The 26,373-nt window shown below is 31.2% G+C and overlaps 1 long non-coding RNA gene across 11 annotated transcripts; it reads right to left on the bottom strand.

The window, feature by feature from the left end:
- Positions 1 to 4,742: 4,742 nt before the first annotated feature.
- On the bottom strand, positions 4,743 to 25,436 carry LOC115724937 (uncharacterized). 11 transcript variants are annotated; one of them, XR_009688380.1, is made up of 3 exons: positions 24,976 to 25,080; positions 12,676 to 24,818; positions 4,743 to 12,402 (listed from the first exon to the last, which is right to left on the bottom strand). It is a non-coding gene; the product is annotated as an uncharacterized LOC115724937 (long non-coding RNA). The 11 variants fall into 11 exon arrangements; XR_009688378.1 differs by having other exon boundaries at positions 4,743 to 5,623; positions 5,880 to 12,402; positions 12,676 to 25,058; XR_009688379.1 differs by having other exon boundaries at positions 4,743 to 8,554; positions 8,638 to 12,402; positions 12,676 to 25,058.
- Between the last annotated feature and the right edge of the window lie 937 nt (positions 25,437 to 26,373).

Here is a 26,373-nt window from a genome sequence, read left to right as displayed (position 1 = left end):
TAATTAGGATTGCTCATATAATTCGGAATCTATAGTTTCAAATTACAACCAAACTAAACCGCATAATTCTTGATATATACTTGATATGATTATTTTATTAAATATTAATGTTTAGGAACAATCTTAAGCATAATATTTATGATTATTTAAACTTAAAATAAATATTAATGTTTAGGAACAATCTTAAGCATAATATTTATGATTATTTAAACTTCGCTTTAAGAATATTTATTTTTATTATTATTTATGTATTATAAACTTTAAAGTAAAATAATTTTGTAAAAAAACATTAAAACATTTACAAATTACAAACCACGATTTCAAACTAAACTAATCTGTTGTTATTGGTTTGATTCTAAAAAAAAAAAAAAAAAAAATCCAAACCAAATGAAACCATGAACACCCCTACTTGCAATAAGATGCTATAAATTTTAGCATGTATATCACACATTTCCCCATTTTGTTTTGTGATATATCTTAAATGGACACGATCCAACAAATAGCACCACAAATCCTATTAGACAATTATGGGCACATCGTATTAGAAATTAACATAACTTTGTTTTGAGTATTTTATTCAAAATAAATAAAATAATATACTTTTTAAATTTAATCAACACCATTACAACTTTTTTTAATAAATCTAAAATATAATTGATCAAAATAAAAAATAGAATACCAAATAATAAATAATTTAAAACAATATGAAACTCTAAATAAAATAATAAACTACTTAATTGTATTCAGAATTTTAAGAAGAAATACCAAATAATATTTAACCAATATTTCTTTTGAATTTTCACAAATATAGCTTGCCTTAACATATAATGTAGAAAAAAATTAAGACATACTCATTGATAATTGATACACACAGCTATTTAGATTAGGGGTGTTCATCCAATCAAATCCGCACTTTTTTGGTCAATCAACATCCAATCCGCACTAAGGAGGCGTTTGGTTGGGAGGAATGAAAATATAGGAATAGGAATGGAAATGGGAATAGGAATAGGAATGGAATAAAATTTAAAATGCATAAAAAAAATTGATAAAAAAATAATTAAATTTTTTTTCGTGTTACATTGGAATGGTCATTCCTTTCTTTTTAAAATGGAATAGTCATTCCACCAAAATGGTGGAAAGAGCGTTCCATTGGAATGGCATTCCAATACTTTAAAATGCAACCAAACAAAAGAATGGAATGAAAATTATTTCCTTTCCATTCCATTCCATTTCATTACCTCCAATCTGATCTGCATAATAGTTTCCAATCCAATCCGCAATAGTGCGGATTGGATCGGTTGTTTTTTTATGATAAATTATTTAATATTTCATAGAAAAAAAATAAAAAAAGACTAATGTTTCTTAATCTTCAATAATAATCTATTTCCATCTCCATTTATATATAAATCAAACCAATATATATGTCAATATGTATGTACTCATCTTTAAATTTATACTAAAATATATATGTATTCGTTACTAAAATAAATAAGTTAGTATATATAATTAAATTTATGTGTATATGTCTATGTGAATCAGAATAATTTTTTTGGTATTTTTTATTATAAAACAAATAAAATACACCAACTAAAAAAATTAAGAAATTAGAAGTTTGTGTTTTTTTTTCATATTAATAGAAATTTAATATATATTATATATTATAATTTTTTAAAAAGATATATAATTAAGTGCGGATTGAATTAGATCGGTTACTTTTTGAGGTCAAACAACATCCAATCCGTACAAGTGCGGATTTTAGATTTTTCAATCCAATCCAATCCGCGCAAGTGTAGATATCCGCATTTTGCGGATTGGATTGAATTGAATCGTGCGGATTAAATTGAATACTTAGTGAACACCCCTAATTTAGATACTAATATGTAGTTGAGGGTATTTATGGTACTCTTTCGTTGTTGTTGCTATTGTGGTTGTGGTTCAATACTTGGAAGAGTATAAGATAGATATCACAATAATATAGTAGAAAATAGATAAAAAAAAATATAATACGCTTTGAATACTAATTAGTATAGAATAAACAAAAACTAATCAAATGTATCTAAAATTTGAAAAATATAAAAAAGAATTATAAAATGAACTAAAAGTTAAAATTATATTTTATATATTAATTAGTAAAAAAGACTCAAAAGAAATAAAATAATAATAAAAAAAAAACTCTACATTTAGTTGGAGGTAACAAAATAAAATTAAAAAAAAAAAATCATTTCATTTATTTATTTAATTGTATTTTAAAGTATAAGAATATCATTCAAATAAAATACCTTTTCTACTATTTTGATAAAATTACTATTCTAATTTGTAATAGAAAAAAAAATAAAAATTTTTATCAACTTTAAATTTTATTTCATTTCAATTCCTTGCTTTCATTCCTCCTAACCAAACTTTATCTACATGTTCAAAAAAGAGTTTGAAAATAGACTAAAATAAAGGAAGTCTTACAAAAATATTCATATTTTTTGTCAATTTTACATTTTTACTGTTACATTTTCTCTTATATTTTTATTATAACAAATTTATCAAAATACCGTATTTTTTAAAATAAAAAAATAAATAAAATTAAAAAAAAACAACTTAATAAACAACATGAAAACATCTATATAACAAAAAAAAAAAAAAACAAATACAAAACAATAAAAAAAAATATAAAACATTAACCATATTGTCCAAAACAACATCAACTCATTATATTTTTGCATTATGCATTCTTTTTTATTTAGGTTTAACAACTTAATTTATCTTTTTATATTACTATATTATTTTTTTTGATTAATTTTTTTATTACAACTTCAAACTTTTAATATTTTTACCTCTTCCTTTATGAATTAATGATAATTAAAATAATAATTTATTTTTTAAAAAAAATCAAATAAATAATTGCATAAATAATAAAAATAACAAAATTTTCATGATTTTAAAATGTGCTATATAATATAATAGATAATATATAATTAATATGTCAATATCTACTACTGTATTAATTAAAAAAAAACACTTATTATATTTTAAAAAAATATATTGAAAAAATAAATTAAATATATATATCTATATATACAAAACAACACACGTACAATAAAAAAAATTATTAAAAATAAATTAAAAATATACACAGTAAAAAATACACATGAATACAAAACAACTAAAAAATAATTATTCAAAAAAAAATTAAAACTACTTAAAAACAACATAAAAATAACAAAATAAATACACATATATATTAAAAAAATTAAAACATACGATAAAAAATACAAATATAACTGAAATATAAAATAAAAAATAGTTATAAATCAACAAAAAAAAAAATAACAATATATTAATCCCATTAAAATATAGAAATATAAAAAAATATAATTTTATTAATAATCATGTAAGAGAGAAGAAAATATAAATAAATTCTTTTTTTTAAGCGAAAAAAAGAGTTGAAAAAATATAAAAAAAAAAAAAAAGTACAAGAATTTTATTTTAGTAAAAATTAGAAAAAATTAATTAAGATTCTTTTATAAAATTGTGAGTAATTAAAGAAAATTAGTATGAAATAGTTTGAGTGTTAATAGTAAGAAAATATAAAAGAGAAATATATATAAAATAAATGTACGTACTTTTTTTTAAAAAAAAATAATAATAAAAATATGAGAAAAAAAAGTGCTAAAAAAAACTCTTATTATACATAATATTTATATCTATAAAAAAAAAAAAATAATGTGATAAAAAAAATAGAAAAGAAGAACAGGAAAAAAAGTGAAAAAGGAAAAAAAATGGACTCAAAAGAAAAAAAAAGTAAACATTATAAAAAATTCAATACACAAAAATATTAAAAAATAATATAGCATAAATGTAAAAAATTTCTTACCACTATTTGGAAAAAAATTAATATTTACTGTAAATTACTCATAAATTTGCTATATTTTTTTCATACCTTTGATAAAAATATATACTTAATTGTAATCACTATTCACCGACAAACATTCAATTAAATACTAAAATGAACCAAAAAATCTAACAACTCATTAAACACGCAAACCTTTTCTTTTAAACAAAAAGAATCGGATATTAAACAAAAAAATAAATAAATAAATATTTGATATTATTACATTAAAATATGAAAATATATTTCTATCAAAATTTATCACATATTAGTAATTATTATATTATGAAATGTCCCCATATAAATTTCCTTTTTTAAAAAAAATTTAAAACAATGAACAAATTATAAAAAAAAAATTATTCATTGAAAATATAATAAGATTTAGTTCAGAATACCTTACTTATCAAACCAAATATAAAATACATGACTTTTTCAAAATAATACTAACATCCTACAAAAAAATATAACAAATTGTTTATCCATCCAAAAAAACATACATAGCTAATTCATGAACAACACAAATTAAAAACTCTTAAAAATCTAGATAACAAACTTATTTTATTTTACATTTTTTTTTTTTTGAAGGAATTTTTTTTTTATTTTACATATTTAAATTGCAAGACAAATGCAATGTTCTATATTTTCAACTTAAAAAAAATCTAATCAACAGTTTTCAAAATAAGCCATCGTATTGTTTTGAAAATAGTGATAATATTCAAACGAAAACAATATCAGTTGATAAACTTTTGTTAAAAGACCTTACCTCGAGTTAAAGCAACAAAAGTAAATATTAAAATTAAATAGACATCTTGAGGAAATAAGAAAATCAAATGATTAAACATTAGTCTACATCGAAAAGAAAAACACAAAAAATAAAATTGGATACATTTCATTAATGTCAACAACATAAGACTTCAAACAGTGTGGACCACAAAAATACATGTAGTTCAATTTTTTGAATAATTTAACACAGTGGCTCAAATCTCCCAAACTGTCAATGTCCAAAACAACCAACTATAAACATAATCACTGCGGCAAATGACCATATACCATACTTAAAATACTTGGAGCAGTACGAGAGAGCAAAAGCCAAGTCCAATATACCATATTAAAAACAAAAAAAAAAAACAGGAGTGAGATTTCATTATACCAGATGTGGGCACTGGGCAACACAAACAGCAGATAATACCAGATATCCCAAATCTGCAGTTAACACATAATGCAAAGCTATTACATAAATGCTTTTATTCACCCTCTCAAACGAGATATACTACTAAAACTATGTGAGATTGAAGAATTGTGAAAACTGCAGCGTGAAGATAAATAACTAAAGACTGAAACTATCAGTAAATAGTTGGCCAAGTTGAATACCGACCAACACTCCAACGTTTGAAACATCTTCTGAAAACATGTCCACATTGAAAGGAAAACCCTGAAAAGCCAGGATAAATAAACCATATACATGCAGAAATAAACAAAGTAATAAAATAGGTGAAGCAAACTATCAAACAGCTTCATTGCACTCTCGAGTGACATACCTGAAAATTCACCTACAGACTGATATTCACACACTCAAAATACAATACAGCAAATGCTAATCAATTAAAGAAAAATACAAGAACGAGATAACTCCCTTCGAAGGTGCCAAGATGCATGTTAAGATAGGAATACTCAAGCAAGTCAAGAGCTTAAAATAATGAACAAATGCATAAGCTAAGATAGCCTTGAACCATTTTCCATCACCTATATAAAGACAGACCAAAATCCAAACAATGTAACACATTAAATGAAAAATAAAATGCAAGGTTGAGGATGTTAATATGTTATGTCAAACCAAAGCCCGCCCAATTTTGACTTATGTCAAAAAGTTGAAACAACCAGAAAATTTGTTTAACAAACGAAAAGCTAGTAGACGAAATTTTTTAGCAAACAGCACTGATAAAGTCACCAGCCATATAACAGAATTCATAAAACAATTTGATGGAGCAAGCATACTAACCCAATTTCTTGTGTAACTTGATGGTAACAGAGTACAAGTTTTCATCCTAATATCAAGAAAATTCAAGAAAGCAAACTAAATGATACGTTGCAGTAAAGTAGTAAATAAAGTAAAAGGGTACAATGAAAACAATACTACCAATGCAATATTGTTCTTGAAAGACCACCCCACCATTGCAGGCCAGCTTTAATAAGTTCACAAGATAAGTATCCAGTAAGAAATCAAATAAGTACTGAAATAAACGACATTTACCAAATGAGAAAAAAGATATAGGGGGAAAGGGATACAGTCAACCTAATAAAGGACAAGTACGCAGAGCTGAAATTCTTATTTTTCACGATGTAGGAAATTCAGTGTTGACTATGAGAAACCATGGTAGATATCTCAAGAAGCTGAAATATACAATGCATTTACCAAATGAGAATTACAACCATATTGGGAAAGAAAGTCAATTGGACAATGAGAAGTAAACTAGCATTCTTATTTTTCATAAGAGCTGCAATGTTATTCGAAGTCCAAAACAAGAAAATTCAAAGAAGAAAGGAAAACTAAACAATACACTAAAAAAGTAAAAACAGTTAAAAGGGATCGAGGACTATGATACCACCAATGTAATGTTGTTCTCAAAACACCAGCATGATTGTAGGCAAAGCTTTAATATTCATAGGAGTTCTATCCAGCGAAAAATAAACTGCCAAAAAAAAAGTAGGTGAAAATAAACCATACAAGGAGAGTGGGAGACAATCAATTCTAAAAAGGATATGAAAAGCTGAAATTCTTATTCTTCATAAAATCGGTAGGTTGTCGAAAATCCAGTGTCGACTATGTGAAACCATGGCAGCTATCTCCATAAGCTGAAAAAACGAGCGACACATTTACCAAACGAGAAAATACCACCGTATAGGGAGACAGAGTCAATTGGACAATGAGATGAATAAAAGTAGGGTCTTATGTTTCACAAAATAGATCAGTTGTAGGAACTCAAATCATGACTGAAACCAGAACTGCAATACCGTTTAAAGACACCAAATCAAACCAAGGATGCATATATCTAAATCTAAATCTCAAATATAAATCAAAGATGACATCATATGCAATAATAATAGAGATAACTATAAAGCCCTACATAGTTAAATTAAACTACCAGCAACACGCACAACACATACTAGATACCAAACAGAACCTCCACACATCAGGAAAAGGAGCATAGAAACGAAATCTGAAGTCTCAGTTCGGGATGCAAATCAAGAATTGGTAAATTTCTGCACATATCAAGTTAGTGAAAATATATCGTAACATGACCTCATATGAAAAGAAGATGACAAAACATAACTAACCCAACGGTGCTGGGACTAGAGAAGATGAAGACAATTAGGAAAATATTATTGAGAAAAGTTGAACCGCTAAAAATTCATTGAACACCCAAAGTAAAGACATGAACAAAAAATTGTAATGTAGCTAAAAATAAAAATACCGTTTAAGAAAAGATACTATGAAAAGTTTACTCAACTTTAAGGTCAAATGTTTGTTAAAATATATATTAAAAGTAAAGAGACTGATGCCCAAGAAAGTTGAAAGCCTGCAACTATCAAACAAAATGCATATGCTAAGAATCAACATATAAAAAATGCCTATAAAAAAATAAGGACAACTACATATGAAATAAAAGAAAATATTTTACAACCTCCGCAATACAGCTACACGAAACAGAAAATATACCTGAGCCTTGAACAACCATTCTCTCCATCGGCTAGAAATTACCTAGAAAGGAAAGAATATACAAAAATCCTACAATACAAGACATGTAATGTCAAACCCAAAAAGATGAAGCTAATATTTTGAATAACTTGACTTCAAAAAAACACCCTAAAAAAATAGTATAAACAAAATAAAAGTAAAGGTTGCTGAAGACATTCATAGAAAGGCACAGTAGAAGTAAAGAGTGCCAATCCATATCCAGTTAAAAAGGTCCTATGACCATAACCTGAAACTAATGTATATCAACATTATGAAAGTAATCAGAAAAATGAGTCGCAAATTAAGCAAGATGAAAAGACCAGGCAAAACAGACAAAAATTTGACACAACGAAATAGGTCAGCAGAACAAATATGAATCTCCATGATGCATAACAAATAGATACAAAAAAACTATACCTTGGAAGACCAATGCATAAAAACCAATATGTAACAAAGATATGACACAATCAAACAAATCTAGAAAAAGCTATGACAAGAAAAGATAAGATTAGAGACCACCACACAAGGTTGAAGCTGCTTAGACAGACACAAGAATGGTTGCGGCCAAAGACATACCAAGAGCCTGAATAATTAAAAACTATGCATGAACATGATAAAAAAAATACACGTACGAACAGAAAAGTTCAGGATGGAGACATAAATAAAACTTAAGAAAAAATAATACAAAAATAAGTCTAGCTTCAAATATACTTAGACCAAGAAACGCCACACGAAATACTGAACGAATCATCTTCCTAAACCTTGTAAACTGCAGCCAAAGTGCCTGAAATTAAAAAAAAAAAGCACAAACAGCAGCTTGCATATACGTGAAAAGAAACTAAAGAAAGATAAAAAGCTTGAAGAAAAATTAAAGGCCTAAATTAAGATTTAATGACTTGTCAAACCTCCTCTCCAGCACACCAAAGAAATTTCGAGACCTAAAACAAAAGATTTAAGAAAACTCCAAATCATAAGGGTTCCACGAAATTAACAAAAGGAAATCAAAGAAAAAGTTACATACAAGATAAGATTGAGAAGGGAACACCATGATCACAAGAAAGCTTTAGGTAGTTTACTAGAGGTCTACCCAGTCAAAAGCCAAATGAGTGCTGATAAAAAAAATTGACGCAACTGCCTAATGAGAAAATACGAGCAGAGAGAGAGAGAGAGAATTTAAAAGTGGAGAAGAATATAAAACTAATATTCTTGCTTTTCACAAAATAAATACTGCTTTATTGGGGGAGAGCCAATTTAAAAATGAGGTAATATAAAACTAGCATTCCTGTTTTTCCCAGAATAGGTAGCTTGTACAAATTCCAATATTAACTCTGAAATCACGATTGCTTCTCCTAAGAACTGCACGTTCGAAGTCCAAACACAAGAAAATTCAAGGGAAAAAAAAACAAAAAAGAAAAACTAAACCACTCATCCAAGTATAAGGAAGAAGTAGTGAGAAGGTAAGATAACACCCTACCAAGGCGCTTGAGGAAAGGAATATTGAAGCAAGTCAAGTTCTTTGAATTATCAAACAAATGCAGATGCTAAGATAACCTTGAGCCATTTTCCATCACCTACAAAGAGCCTCGGAAGAAGAAAATAAATAAAATGTAAGATCAAGGATGTTCTCTCAATACATTTAAAAAAAAAAATTCCATTAAAGCCAGGTATAAAATGATCAAATTGAATTTTACAAGTATTTTATCAATAATGCCAACAAGGAAAAAATTAAAAAATTGACATTAGCCGTATAAGAAAATTCATATGTATGTATATACGTGTATGCATTTATATATATAAATATATATTCAAGAGAATTCTTAATTATTGAATAATAAATTAATTACATATGACATGTTTAGAAACTTAAGTGGCGACAGAGATAAAAAAACCCGTTTTTGTTGCATATAACATATGGTCAACATTATAACATAAGGCAAATGAAATTTTTTGAATTGCATAGCTTTTTTTTTTCTAGGGTCAACATTGCATAGCTTGATTATTGTTGGTTTATTTCTCGGATTAACATTTGTTTAGACTTCAAATTAAATCAAGAGTTTGCTAAGTATTATAAATTCATAAAATATTTACAGCAAAATATGTTATTATATAACGTGTGACTAGCCAAGTATAAAAAGTCAGTAAACAGTAGCTATATATTTAGTAGAAGTCAGTTTATTAAACACCAGTTATCAACACACAAAAAGTCAACAAACATCTTACAAAATCTATACCATCAACAACAGAAAAACAAGACAGAATTAAGTCTATATTGAAGTTAAAGATACATTTAGAGAATAAACATTATCAGGAAAACGTAATGAGTTACATGACGAGCAGTAAGAGTTCAAATTAGAGATTCATAACAAACAGAACCCAAATACAAAATTACTATGAAAGCATGGGTACATTTCTTGTAAGATGTAAGCTTTCAAAATCACGAAACAGCTTCAAACAGCAAATGTGCTCCAGAGAAATTGAATCCAGATAAAAATCACAAGACAACTTCAAAAGTCAGGTGTGTATCACCAAAAGTGATTGATCAAATAACATGACTGTGTCACCAACTGTCGCAAACAAAACATACCAAATACGTTCAACAAAGCCATTCAGAAATAGAACGATCAAAGAATATATAGCAGAATATCACCACCCTCTTGAAATAGAGTCTGACCGAAGAGGACATCACCACCAACCAAATGTCAATTCACCAGTTTTTCTATAAATATTTATAACTTCCCTGAGCATTTGACATTTTGACATATCAGAGAGAAATGCAGACTATCACATCCTAATAAGTAGTCCACACCAAAACTAGAATATGATCAAACATTGAAACTCATAGACCCAGTACATTATCACGAAAACATACTTAAAAAAGAGCTTGTTCAGAAGTCCCACTAATTTTTCAAAGGATTATAAATAAGACACCAATCAAGCTTCCCACATATAAAGATGTTGTAAATCAGCAGTTGGCGGAGCATAGCAAGTTGAGGGGCAATAACAGTAATTAATGATAAAACCAAATGTCTGGTACCAAAAGGCAAATGAGTTCAAACATACGATGCCTCGCTCAGCATGAATCATAATTTATGGATAATGAGTTCAACCAAGAACAAAATATTTGACCTTATACCGAGAAACAACTGACATTGCATCAAGAGCATCAAACCAAAGGTCACGGCAGTGGATAAATTTCAGAAAACCAACTTCTTCCTTGCAAATGAGTATACAACGGGGTTCTAGTCCAAATTCGTAGGTTACTCGTTACTCTTAAGAAATTCAAGGATTCAGAAAAGTCAAATCAAAAGCTTAGATACATACATACCCCAATGTCGCATATCAAAAACCCAGATTTCTTTCACAAATGGTGAGGCCATATGGATCAAAATTTCCAAATGCGTATATAGATACACATGCAAAGTACCAAGTGTAAGCCAAACCATTGGTGATACTCTGCATCCATCAAAGCTAAGGAAAACATATAGAAAATATGTGAGCTTATACCAAGACGTCAAAAATTAAATATCTGACCTTTTAATGTGAAGGTCCAACACGCCTTGGTTGCAAATGTATATCCAGATCCCACATAGAATTCAGAGGAAAGAGGATCTGCAAAAAATATCACAGGGTACCCACAAAACCCACAGCAAATCAACTATTGTTTACCAACATAACAAACAAAAGGAGCAACACTTGCACAAAAACCCTAAAGCTATTCCCGAAGTGCAGATCAACAATCGGTGAAGCTTTGACAATCATCTGTGATAATAGATACTTATCACAAAGCAACACCCAGCCTTGCAATACCAAGAGATGAAAAGGTTATGGAACATGTCTAGCAAGTAGTGATGAGAATCGAGAAGCATAGGAATATTACGACTTGCAGCATGATGATAAAAGCATCCATGATTTAAAGTATACTTGAGTGAAAAGAGTCTTTAAAATTCACTGAACACCCAAAACAAAAGAAATGAACCAAAAGTCTCACAAAGCCAGAGCTAAAGAAAGGAAACACTAGTCCAGGACAAATCTTAGTCGCGTCCACGTTTCAAATTATTCTTGAGTAAAAGAAGAGTCCTGAAAATCCATTGAACACCCAAAACTAAAGAAATGAATCAAAAATCTCACAGACCGAAGCTAAAGTTAAAAGGAAACACTAGTCCAGGAAAAATCTCACCCAAAATATTGTTGAGTAAATAGACCAGTTAAACAATTTGAAGCCTTTTAGTAGCATCAATGTTTTAAAATATTCTTGAGTGAAAGAAGAGTCCTGAAAATTCATTGAACACCCCAAACAAAAGAAATGAACGAAATATCTTACAAAGACAGCTAAAGTTAAAAGGAAACACTAGTCCAAGACAACTCCCTTCCAAGGTTAGATTCTTGTTTAAATAGACCTGATAAAACATTTGAGGCCTTAGTCTTGAGTGAAAGCAGAGACCTAAAAACTCATACAACACCCAAAACAAAAGACATGAACAAAAAATCTCACAAAGAAAGAAGCTAAAATTAAAAGGAAGCAGTAGTCCAGGACAACTCCCTTCCAAGGTTAGATTCTTGTTTAAATACACCCGATAAAACAATTGATCCCTTAGTCGAGAACCTGAAATTAATGAACAAAAATGAATATGCTAAGATGGACAGCATATAAGAAAACGCCGAAAAGAAAGAATGGAGGCAGAAAGAAATTTAAAACTGGAGGCATGATGAAAAAGGAGAGAAAAAAGATGGGAAGATGATACTATGTCAAACCCATAAGGATGAGACGCCACAGATTATCAACAACCTGAAAATTCAATTGAATATAAGTATATCAAATCATCTGTCTGAATCAACGAGCGAAACCAGATACTCATAGAAAAGTCAAAATGATTTCAGAAATTACATGAGCAATATTATTAATAATATTAATAGTGGATAATCATCACTACCACTCCTCATTTATGTGCAAACCGATTATTCTAGTGAAGATGATCAACTAAGATTTTATTAATTAAACTTGATCTAATTCTAATTATTAAATATAATGAAGCTTCTGAAGGACGTGCATATTTAATACCACGACACAGGAAGTCCCATCCTCAACCCTCGAATGATGTTATTGAAAGCAAGATTTCACGAAAACCACATTCAACAATTGTAGGCATAATCTGCATATTTCAACACAGATGAAACCAAGACAAGGCCCAATTCAAGGCCACCATAAGCTAAATAAACCAAAAGAAACCCTAAATAGGAAGGAATCGAATAAGAAATATGAATCCAAACTCAAAATGAAATCGATTAAGAACCAAACCGATCTAATCAGAAACGCAACCAAGTGTAAATCAACGATCTGCATAAAGCAATTTCCACAGTAATCACTAACCGATCAAGACAACCCAAACAGTAATATATATAGAAGAACAAAGCCCCAATAAGCAACTAATACCCAAAACTTAGAATAAAAACACTAGTGACAGAGAGATCTAAAAGACCAAGAGCTAATAAGAGAGAGAGAGAGAGAGAGAGAGAGAGAGAGAGAATGGGGTCAAAAATCCAAATTTTTAAATATAACCCAAAGATCAACATCATCTGCAATAATAATAGCGATAGCCACAAGAACCTCAGTAGTTAAGGGTGCAGAATCTCCGAACTCAAGAAAAGGAGCATAGATACAAAATCCGACGTTCCAGCCAAGGGTTCAAAAATCAGCAATTGGCAAAATTCTGTACATATCAAGTTAGTGAAAATAAAACGTAGTACAACCTCATATGAAACGACAATGAAACATATCTAACCCACAGGACTGGAGAAGAGGAAAACACTAATTATGAAATTAATCTTGAGAAAAGCTGGACCCTGAAAATTCATTGAATAACACAAGGCAAAACATGAACAAAAAGTCGCACTGACGTAGCAAAAGATGAGAAGTGTTTTAAAGATAATACTGTGCTAAGTCAACTACCCTTCGATGTTAAATGCTAAATCTTACGTCTTAGCTCCTGGTGCAATTCAACAATCATCTAAGTTCAGAACATAGAATCAATTTTGGTGAAGATAAACTGCAGCATGACATCATGATCATAAGAGAAAAAAGACAAAGGGGCAGGCATAATAAAATAATTCAACTGAAGACTTCCATAGCACAAAAGATTGCAAGCCCAAGTTAAGATGAATGAATTGCGAAACCTCCAGTAGCACCACTATCACATTAAATGAGAGGATTCAGAAAATACTTGGAGTACCTATATACAACGCATTTAGGTGAGAAAATACCATCATCAAGGGAGAAAGGAAGTCAATATAAAAATGAGCATATAAAAATAAACATAAACCATGCTCTGCTGGTCATGTATTGATCAAAAGTTCCAAATATAAATAAGAAACCATTTTGACTAATGTCAAAAAGTTGAAACAACCAGAAAATTTGTTTAACAAACGAAAAGCTAGTAGACGAAATTTTTTAGCAAACAGCACTGATAAAGTCACCAGCCATATAAGAGAATTCATAAAACAATTTGATGGAGCAAGCACACTGACCCAATTTCTTGTGTAACTTGATGGTAACAGAGTACAAGTTTTCATCCTAATATCAAGAAAATTCAAGAAAGCAAACTAAATGATACGTTGCAGTAAAGTAGTAAATAAAGTAAAAGGGTACAATGAAAACAATACCACCAATGCAATATTGTTCTTGAAAGACCACCCCACCATTGCAGGCCAGCTTTAATTAGTTCACAAGATTAGTATCGAGTAAGAAATCAAATAAGTACTGAAAGAAACGACACATTTACCAAATGAGAAAAAAGATATAGGGGGAAAGGGATATAGTCAACCTAATAAAGGACAAGTACGCAGAGTTGAAATTCTTATTTTTCACGATGTAGGAAATTCAGTGTTGACTATGAGAAACCATGGTAGCTATCTCAAGAAGCTGAAAAATACAATGCATTTACCAAATGAGAATTACAACTATATTGGGAAAGAAAGTCAATTGGACAATGAGAAGTAAACTAGCATTCTTATTTTTCATAAGAGCTGCAATGTTATTCAAAGTCCAAAACAAGAAAATTCAAAGAAGAAAGGAAAACTAAACAATACACTAAAAAAGTAAAAACAGTTAAAAGGGATCGAGGACTATGATACCACCAATGCAATGTTGTTCTCAAAACACCAGCATGATTGTAGGCAAAGCTTTAATATTCATAGGAGTTCCATCCAGTGAAAAATAAACTGCCAAAAAAAAAGTAGGTGAAAATAAACCATACAAGGAGAGTGGGAGACAATCAATTCTAAAAAAGATATGTAAAGCTGAAATTCTTATTTTTCATAAAATCGGTAGGTTGTCGAAAATCCAGTGTCGACTATGTGAAACCATGGCAGCTATCTCCATAAGCTGAAAAAACGAGCGACACATTTTTACCGAACGAGAAAATACCACCGTATAGGGAGACAGAGAGTCAATTGGACAATGAGATGAATAAAAGTAGGGTCTTATGTTTCACAAAATAGATCAGTTGTAGGAACTCCAATCATGACTGAAACCAGAACTGCAATACTGTTTGAAGACACCAAATCAAACCAAGGATGCATATATCTAAATCTAAATCTCAAATATAAATCAAAGATGATATCATATGCAATAATAATAGAGATAACTATAAAGCCCTACATAGTTAAAATAAACAACCAGCAACACGCACAACAAGCGACACATTTACCGAACGAGAATATACCACCGTATAGGGAGACAGAAAGTCAATTGGACAATGAGATGAATAAAAGTAGGGTCTTATGTTTCACAAAATAGATCAGTTGTAGGAACTCCAATCATGACTGAAACCAGAACTGCAATACCGTTTGAAGACACCAAATCAAACCAAGGATGCATATATCTAAATCTAAATCTCAAATATAAATCAAAGATGATATCATATGCAATAATAATAGAGATAACTATAAAGCCCTACATAGTTAAAATAAACAACCAGCAACACGCACAACGAGCGACACATTTACCGAACGAGAAAATACTACCGTATAGGGAGACAGAAAGTCAATTGGACAATGAGATGAATAAAAGTAGGGTCTTATGTGTCACAAAATAGATCAGTTGTAGGAACTCCAATCATGACTGAAACCAGAACTGCAATACCGTTTGAAGACACCAAATCAAACCAAGGATGCATATATCTAAATCTAAATCTCAAATATAAATCAAAGATGATATCATATGCAATAATAATAGAGATAACTATAAAGCCCTACATAGTTAAAATAAACAACCAGCAACACGCACAACGAGCGACACATTTACCGAACGAGAAAATACTACCGTATAGGGAGACAGAAAGTCAATTGGACAATGAGATGAATAAAAGTAGGGTCTTATGTGTCACAAAATAGATCAGTTGTAGGAACTCCAATCATGACTGAAACCAGAACTGCAATACCGTTTGAAGACACCAAATCAAACCAAGGATGCATATATCTAAATCTAAATCTCAAATATAAATCAAAGATGATATCATATGCAATAATAATAGAGATAACTATAAAGCCCTACATAGTTAAAATAAACAACCAGCAACACGCACAACACATACTAGATGCCAAACAGAACCTCCACACATCAGGAAAAGGAGCATCGAAACGAAATCTGAAGTCTCAGTTCGGGATGCAAATCAAGAATTGGTAAATTTCTGCACATAAAGTTAGTGAAAATATATCGTAACATGACCTCATATGAGAAGAAGATGACAAAACATAACTAACCCAACAGTGCTGGGACTAGAGAAGATGAAGACAATTAGGAAAATATTATTGAGAAAAGTTGAACCGCTAAAAATTCATTGAAAACCCAAAGTAAAGACATGAACAAAAAATCGTAATGTAGAGAAAAATAAAAATACCGTTTAAAAAAAGATACTATGAAAAGTTTACTCAACTTTAAGGTCAAATGTTTGTTGAAATATATATTAAAGTAAAGAAGACTGATGCCCAAAAAAATTGAAAGCCTGCAACTATCAAACAAAATGCATATGCTAAGAATCAACATATAAAAAATGCCAATTTAAAAAAAAAAAAAACAAATAAAAAATGCCTATAAAAAAACAAGGACAACCACATATGAAATAAAAGAAAATATTTTACAACCTCTGCAATACAGCTACACGTAACAGAAAATATACCTGAGCCTTGAACAACCATTCTCTCCATCGGCTAGAAATTACCTAGAAAGGAAAGAATATACAAAAATCCTACAATACAAGACATGTAATGTCAAACCCAAAATGATGAAGCTACAATTTTGAATAACTTGACTTCAAAAAAACACCCTAAAAAAGTAGTATAAACAAAATAAAAGTAAAGGTTGCCGAAGACATTCATAGAAAGGCACAGTAAGAGTGCCAATCCATATCCAGTTAAAAAGGTCCTATGACCATAACCTGAAACTAATGTATATCAACATTATGAAAGTAATCAGAAAAATGAGTCGCAAATTAAGCAAGATGAAAAGACCAGGCAAAACAGACAAAAATTTGACACAACGAAATAGGTCGGTAGAACATATATGAATCTCCATGATGCATAACAAATAGATACAAAAAAACTATACCTTGGAAGACCAATGCATAAAAACCAATATAAAACAAAGATATGACACAATCAAACAAATCTAGAAAAAGCTATGACAAGAAAATATAAGATTAGAGACCACCACACAAGGTTGAAGCTGCTTAGACAGACACAAGAATGGTTGCGGCCAAAGACATACCAAGAGCCTGAATAATTAAAAACTATGCATGAACATGATAAAAAAAAATACACGTACAAACAGAAAAGTTCAGGATGGAGACATAAATAAAACTTAAGAAAAAATAATACAAAAATAAGTCTAGCTTCAAATATACTTAGACCAGGAAACGCCACACGAAATACTGAACGAATCATCTTCCTATACCTCGTAAACTGCAGCCGAAGTGCCTGAAATTAACAAAAAAAAGCACAAACAGCAGCTTGCATATACGTGAAAAGAAACTAAAGAAAGATAAAAAGCTTGAAGAAAAATTAAAGGCCTAAATTAAGATTTAATGACTTGTCAAACCTCCTCTCCAGCTCACCAAAGAAATTTCGAGACCTAAAACAAAAGATTTAAGAAAACTCCAAATCATAAGGGTTCCACGAAATTAACAAAAGGAAATCAAAGAAAAAGTTACATACAAGATAAGATTGAGAAGGGAACACCATGATCACAAGAAAGCTTTAGGTAGTTTACTAGAGGTCTACCCAGTCAAAGCCCAAATGAGTGCTGATAAAAAAAATTGACGCAACTGCCTAATGAGAAAATACGAGCAGAGAGAGAGAGAGAGAAAGAGAATTTTAAAGTGGAGAAGAATATAAAACTAATATTCTTGCTTTTCACAAAATAAATACTGCTTTATTGGGGGAGAGCCAATTTAAAAATGAGGTAATATAAAACTAGCATTCCTGTTTTTCCCAGAATAGGTAGCTTGTACAAATTCCAATATTAACTCTGAAATCACGATTGCTTCTCCTAAGAACTGCAAGTTCGAAGTCCAAACACAAGAAAATTCAAGGGAAAAAAAAAACAAAAAAGAAAAACTAAACCACTCATCCAAGTATAAGGAAGAAGTAGTGAGAAGGTAAGATAACACCCTACCAAGGCGCTTGAGGAAAGGAATATTGAAGCAAGTCAAGTTCTTTGAATTATCAAACAAATGCAGATGCTAAGATAACCTTGAGCCATTTTCCATCACCTACAAAGAGCCTCGGAAGAAGAAAATAAATAAAATGTAAGATCAAGGATGTTCTCTCAATACATTTAAAAAAAAAAATTCCATTAAAGCCAGGTATAAAATGATCAAATTGAATTTTACAAGTATTTTATCAATAATGCCAACAAGGAAAAAATTAAAAAATTGACATTAGCCGTATAAGAAAATTCATATGTATGTATATACGTGTATGCATTTATATATATAAATATATATTCAAGAGAATTCTTAATTATTGAATAATAAATTAATTACATATGACATGTTTAGAAACTTAAGTGGCGACAGAGATAAAAAAACCCGTTTTTGTTGCATATAACATATGGTCAACATTATAACATAAGGCAAATGAAATTTTTTGAATTGCATAGCTTTTTTTTTTCTAGGGTCAACATTGCATAGCTTGATTATTGTTGGTTTATTTCTCGGATTAACATTTGTTTAGACTTCAAATTAAATCAAGAGTTTGCTAAGTATTATAAATTCATAAAATATTTACAGCAAAATATGTTATTATATAACGTGTGACTAGCCAAGTATAAAAAGTCAGTAAACAGTAGCTATATATTTAGTAGAAGTCAGTTTATTAAACACCAGTTATCAACACACAAAAAGTCAACAAACATCTTACAAAATCTATACCATCAACAACAGAAAAACAAGACAGAATTAAGTCTATATTGAAGTTAAAGATACATTTAGAGAATAAACATTATCAGGAAAACGTAATGAGTTACATGACGAGCAGTAAGAGTTCAAATTAGAGATTCATAACAAACAGAACCCAAATACAAAATTACTATGAAAGCATGGGTACATTTCTTGTAAGATGTAAGCTTTCAAAATCACGAAACAGCTTCAAACAGCAAATGTGCTCCAGAGAAATTGAATCCAGATAAAAATCACAAGACAACTTCAAAAGTCAGGTGTGTATCACCAAAAGTGATTGATCAAATAACATGACTGTGTCACCAACTGTCGCAAACAAAACATACCAAATACGTTCAACAAAGCCATTCAGAAATAGAACGATCAAAGAATATATAACAGAATATCACCACCCTCTTGAAATAGAGTCTGACCGAAGAGGACATCACCACCAACCAAATGTCAATTCACCAGTTTTTCTATAAATATTTATAACTTCCCTGAGCATTTGACATTTTGACATATCAGAGAGAAATGCAGACTATCACATCCTAATAAGTAGTCCACACCAAAACTAGAATATGATCAAACATTGAAACACATAGACCCAGTACACCATCACGAAAACATACTTAAAAAAGAGCTTGCTCAGAAGTCCCACTAATTTTTCAAAGGATTATAAATAAGACACCAATCAAGCTTCCCACATATAAAGATGTTGTAAATCAGCAGTTGGCGGAGAATAGCAAGTTGAGGGGCAATAACAGTAATTAATGATAAAAACCAAATGTCTGGTACCAAAAGGCAAATGAGTTCAAACATACGATGCCTTGCTCTGCATGAATCATAATTTATGGATAATGAGTTCAAACCAAGAACAAAATATTTGACCTTATACCGAAAAACAACTGACATTGCATCAAGAGCATCAAACCAAAGGTCACGGCAGTGGATAAATTTCAGAAAACCAACTTCTTCCTTGCAAATGAGTATACAACGGGGTTCTAGTCCAAATTCGTAGGTTACTCGTTACTCTTAAGAAATTCAAGGATTCAGAAAAGTCAAATCAAAAGCTTAGATACATACATACCCCAATGTCGCATATCAAAAACCCAGATTTCTTTCACAAATGGTGAGGCCATATGGATCAAAATTTCCAAATGTGTATATAGATACACATGCAAAGTACCAAGTGTAAGCCAAACCATTGGTGATGCTCTGCATCCATCAAAGCTAAGGAAAACATATAGAAAATATGTGAGCTTATACCAAGACGTCAAAAATTAAATATCTGACCTTTTAATGTGAAGGTCCAACACGCCTTGGTTGCAAATGTATATCCAGATCCCATAGAATTCAGAGGAAAGAGGATCTGCAAAAAATATCACAGGGTACCCACAAAACCCACAGCAAATCAACTATTGTTTACCAACATAACAAACAAAAGCAGCAGCACTTGCACAAAAACCCTAAACCTATTCCCAAAGTGCAGATCAACAATCGGTGAAGCTTTGACAATCATCTGTGATAATAGATACTTATCACAAAGCAACACCCAGCCTTGCAATACCAAGAGATGAAAAGGTTATGGAACATGTCTAGCAAGTAGTGATGAGAATCAAGAAGCAGAGGAATATTACGACTTGCAGCATGATGATAAAAGCATCCATGATTTAAAGTATACTTGAGTGAAAGGAGTCCTGAAAATTCACTGAACACCCAAAACAAAAGAAATGAACCAAAAATCTCACAAAGCCAGAGCTAAAGAAAGGAAACACTAGTCCAGGACAAATCTTAGTCGCGTCCACGTTTCAAATTATTCTTGAGTAAAAGAAGAGTCCTGAAAATCCATTGAACACCCAAAACTAAAGAAATGAATCAAAAATCTCACAGACCAAAGCTAAAGTTAAAAGGGAACACTAGTCCAGGAAAAATCTCACCCAAAATATTGTTGTGTAAATAGACCAGTTAAAAAATTGGAAGCCTTTTAGTAGCATCAATGTTTTAAAATATTCTTGAGTGAAAGAAGAGTCCTGAAAATTCATTGAACACCCCAAACAAAAGATATGAACGAAATATCTTACAAAGACAGAAGCTAAAGTTAAAAGGAAACACTAGTCCAAGACAACTCCCTTCCAAGGTTAGATTCTTGTTTAAATAGACCTGATAAAACATTTGAGGCCTTAGTCTTGAGTGAAAGCAGAGACCTAAAAATACATACAACACCCAAAACAAAAGACATGAACAAAAAATCTCACAAAGAAAGAAGCTAAAATTAAAAGGAAGCAGTAGTCCAGGACAACTCCCTTCCAAGGTTAGATTCTTGTTTAAATACACCCGATAAAACAATTGAACCCTTAGTCGAGAACCTGAAATTAATGAACAAAAATGAATATGCTAAGATGGACAGCATATAAGAAAACGCCAAAAAGAAAGAATGGAGGCAGAAAGAAATTTAAAACTGGAGGCATGATGAAAAAGGAGAGAAAAAAGATGGGAAGATGATACTACGTCAAACCCATAAGGATGAGACGCCGCAGATTATCAACAACCTGAAAATTCAATTGAATATAAGTATATCAAATCATCTGTCTGAATCAACGAGCGAAACCAGATACTCATAGAAAAGTCAAAATGATTTCAGAAATTACATGAGCAATATTATTAATAATATTAATAGTGGATAATCATCACTACCACTCCTCATTTATGTGCAAACCGATTATTCTAGTGAAGATGATCAACTAAGATTTTATTTATTAAACTTGATCTAATTCTAATTATTAAATATAATGAAGCTTCTGAAGGACGTGCATATTTAATACCACGACACAGGAAGTCCCATCCTCAACCCTCGAATGATGTTATTGAAAGCAAGATTTCACGAAAACCACATTCAACAATTGTAGGCATAATCTGCATATTTCAACACAGATGAAACCAAGACAAGGCCCAATTCAATGCCACCATAAGCTAAATAAACCAAAAGAAACCCTAAATAGGAAGGAATCGAATAAGAAATATGAATCCAAACTCAAAATGAAATCGATTAAGAACCAAACAGATCTAATCAGAAACGCAACCAAGTGTAAATCAACGATCTGCATAAATCAATTTCCACAGTACAACCCAAACAGTTATATATATAGAAGAACAAAGCCCCAATAAGCAACTAATACCCAAAACTTAGAATAAAAACACTAGTGACAGAGAGATCTAAAAGACCAAGAGCTGATAAGAGTCGGGGAGAGAGAGAGAGAGAGAGAGAGAGAATGGGGTCAAAAATCCAAATGTTTAAATATAACCCAAAGATCAACATCATCTGCAATAATAATAGCGATAGCCACAAGAACCTCAGTAGTTAAGGGTGCAGAATCTCCGAACTCAAGAAAAGGAGCATAGATACAAAATCCGACGTTCCAGCCAAGGGTTCAAAAATCAGCAATTGGCAAAATTCTGTACATATCAAGTTAGTGAAAATAAAACGTAGTACAACCTCATATGAAACGACAATGAAACATATCTAACCCACAGGACTGGAGAAGAGGAAAACACTAATTATGAAATTAATCTTGAGAAAAGCTGGACCCTGAAAATTCATTGAATAACACAAGGCAAAACATGAACAAAAAGTCGCACTGACGTAGCAAAAGATGAGAAGTGTTTTAAAGAAAATACTATGCTAAGTCAACTACCCTTCGATGTTAAATGCTAAATCTTACGTCTTAGCTCCTGGTGCAATTCAACAATCATCTAAGTTCAGAACATAGAATCAATTTTGGTGAAGATAAACTGCAGCATGACATCATGATCATAAGAGAAAAAAGACAAAGGGGCAGGCATAATAAAATAATTCAACTGAAGACTTCCATAGCGCAAAAGATTGCAACCCCAAGTTAAGATGAATGAATTGCCAAACCTCCAGTAGCACCACTATCACATTAAATGGAGTATTCAGAAAATACTTGGAGTACCTATATACGACGCATTTAGGTGAGAAAATACCATCATCAAGGGGGAAAGGAAGTCAAAATAAAATTGAGCATATAAAAATAAACATAAACCATGCTCTGCTGGTCATGTATTGATCAAAATTTCCAAATATAAATACACGGGAAAAGTACGAAGCGTAAGTTACTAGCGATCCTCTGCTGCATCCATCAGAGCTAAGAAACATAAACCATGCATAATAATCTGAACCAAATATCTAAACTTATACCTACCTCGACGTCAAAAACTAAATATCTGTCCTTTTAATGAGAAAGCCCAACAAGTCCTGGTCGCAAATGTAGATCCAGACCCCACACAGAATTCTAAGCATAGGGGGATCTGCAAATATCACATAGAATCCAACAAGGCTACAACCAACTATTCGTTACAAACACAACAAACAAAAGTAATTGCACTTGCAAAAAACCTCTGAACCTCTACAAGAGGTATATAAATACTAATACAAATTCCCAAAGTGCAGAATAAAGATGATGCTCTGAGAATCATCTGTGGAAATAGATTCTTATCACGATATAAAAAGGTGATGAAACAAATCAAACCCGCAGTAATGGGAATGGAGACGCGGAGGACATCGAAGACTTGCGGCATGACAATTAAGGCATCCATGATTAGTAATTCTCGAGTGACAGAAGAGCCCTGAAAATTCATTGAATGCCCAAAACGGAAGACATGAACAAAAAATCTCACAAAGACAGAAGCTTAAGTTCTAGAAAATAAAAACACATTTAAGAGGAAACACTAGTCCAGGAATAACTCCCTTCCAAGGTTAAATTCTTGTTTATATAGACCCGATTAAAGAATATTGAAGCCTTACGCAAGTCAAGAACCTGAAATTAGTGAACATGCATATGATAAGATGGACAGCATAGCAGAAAAAACACATGAAAGGAGGATGAATAAATAAGAATTGAAATAAATCAAATAATCATGTTACACCCCCTCCATAGTGCAACGACGCAAAAGACCTTGACCCATTCTCTCGATCGCCTAAAAGAGGAAACATACCAAGACCCTCAAAAAAGGAGGCAGAAAGAGATTCAAAACAAAGCACAATGAAGAAAAGGAGATATAAAAGCAAGGATGGTGATACTATGTCAAACCCATTTGGATGAATTGCCGCAGTTTTATCAATTGAAACATATACATTTATAAATGTGTGTACGTAAGCATACCAAACCATCCGCCCGTCCTTGAAAGAAGAAAGTCAACGATCGAAACCGGAAATTCAGAAAAAAAGTTTAAACGATTTCAGAAGTTCAACATGATAAACGCTCTCAGAAATAAGGGTAACAGAGCCAAACGTTAGATAAGACGAGGAGTTGGCATAACTTAAGCCTTTCTTGCCAAACCTCTGCAGCAAGCTGGAAGAAGGGATTTGATTTAATAAATCAAGAAATTTCACAATCTGAATAGGCAATATGCTTTTAGAGAACATCAATTAACCAAAAAGAACCTGGGACACCACGAAACAGGGGCAATCCACCGAGCCACTCCCAGTCCCAGCCTCAACAATCGAAGCTAACCATCAACGAAGTAATCGAAAGAAATATTTCAGTTATGTGAAAATCACCTCGATGGTTGTGGCCATAATCTGCATATTTCAACACAGATGAAACCAAAACAAAGCCCAAGGCCACCATAAGCTGAATAAACCAAAAGAATCCCTAAATAAGAAGAATGAATCGAATCGAATAAGAAATATTAATCGAAATTCCAAACCAAACCGATCTAATCAGAATCCCAAGCGTAAATCAATGATCCTCTGCATAAATCAATTTCGAGAGAGATCACTAACCGATTCGAACAAAACGCACACAAACATCAATCAAACTCAGGTATATCGATAGAAGAACAAAGTCGCGATATGCAATCAATACCAAATCTTCGAATAAAAAACGCTAACAACAGATCATAAATACCAGAGAGCTCTTGCACCCATGGAGGTAGGGGTAGAGAGAGAAGACCCCATTCTGGAAACTTCAATGGGGATGAGGAATGAGAAAGAAACCAGGGTCTATTTATAGCAAAAGGATGTTTAAATGAACGGCTAAGATTTAAAACATGTGGACGGTTGATAGAACGTGGTCTTCTAAATTGGGTTGAATTATATTTTCGGAAATCAAAAGAGTCGGTAGTTACTTAAAAAAAAAAATAGCTGGTCGACAAGAAACACGGTTTCTAATTTTATTTTATTATCATTTTTTAAAAAACGAATTTATTTTATTTTATAATGGCTTGAAAGCTAAGCCACTGTGCCGTTACTTCCTTTCTTCACTTCCTACCCACCGAAAGTTTTTAGTTATTTATTTTTTAATGTAACCCAGCTGCACAGAGACTATGCTGTGTATCTTTATCTTGCCTATCTACCGCAATTGTTGGTTTAACAATTTTTTTAGAATGCGTTTGGAAAGCCACAATATAATTAGATTATGTGTAATTAAAGATAATTACACAATTTGTCACGTTTGTCTGACCATGTAATTACACTGTAACTGTAACTGTGTAATTGAAAATAATTGAGAGGTTTCAATTACACTCTCCAATTCTCATGGCCGCCCATGAGAATTGAATGTAATTACTAAAAACTGTGTAATTACTAAAAACTTTCCCTATTAAACATTAGCTACTAAAAAATATTATTTTCCAATGTAATTACTAATTATTTTGCCAAACAAGATATTAAGAATTCATATGTAATTACCACCTCATATCCAAACATACTTTACATTTTAAAATATAGTGTAATTACTACACTGTGTAATTACCACCCTAGTAATTACCCTACCTAGTAATTACACAGTTACTTCTAAACGCACCCTTAATGATTCTAGTTTTTTAACTTATCTTTTATTCTAAAGTAACGATTGATATCTGTGTCTGGCGGTCCTTAACTTTAAAAAATTAAAATAATAAAGACAAAAAAAAATTATTAACAGAGAATAAAAATATTAAAGGCAATAGTTCATTAGTACGAAAGAAAGATGAACGGTTTAAAATAACGATAAAAAAAATAGTTTGTTGACAGAGAATAAATATTCAAAAGGAATTCCTCCATTAACACGAAAGAAGGAAGAGTTGTTAATGATAAATATAACGAATTCGACTTTGAACTCGCGTCCTTCATGGGATTCAGACTAACTACCACTGGCATCTAAGACTGCTATCCTTGGAATTGGCCTCCTTCGTGCGACTCCGACTACCACTTGCCTCTATGGCTGCGATCCTTGAAACTCGAAGTCTTTCACCGATGATGCTTCCTTTCACTCGAAATCCCAAATCGTAGATTTACAACCTCGCTTTCAGGTTGATTGCGATTC

The sequence above is a fragment of the Cannabis sativa genome, chromosome 6 (genome assembly GCF_029168945.1).
Source record: "Cannabis sativa cultivar Pink pepper isolate KNU-18-1 chromosome 6, ASM2916894v1, whole genome shotgun sequence".
Lineage (NCBI taxonomy): Eukaryota > Viridiplantae > Streptophyta > Magnoliopsida > Rosales > Cannabaceae > Cannabis > Cannabis sativa.
The sequence above is the reverse complement of the archived record's forward strand: the minus strand, read 5'-3'. Positions and strand labels throughout refer to the sequence as shown.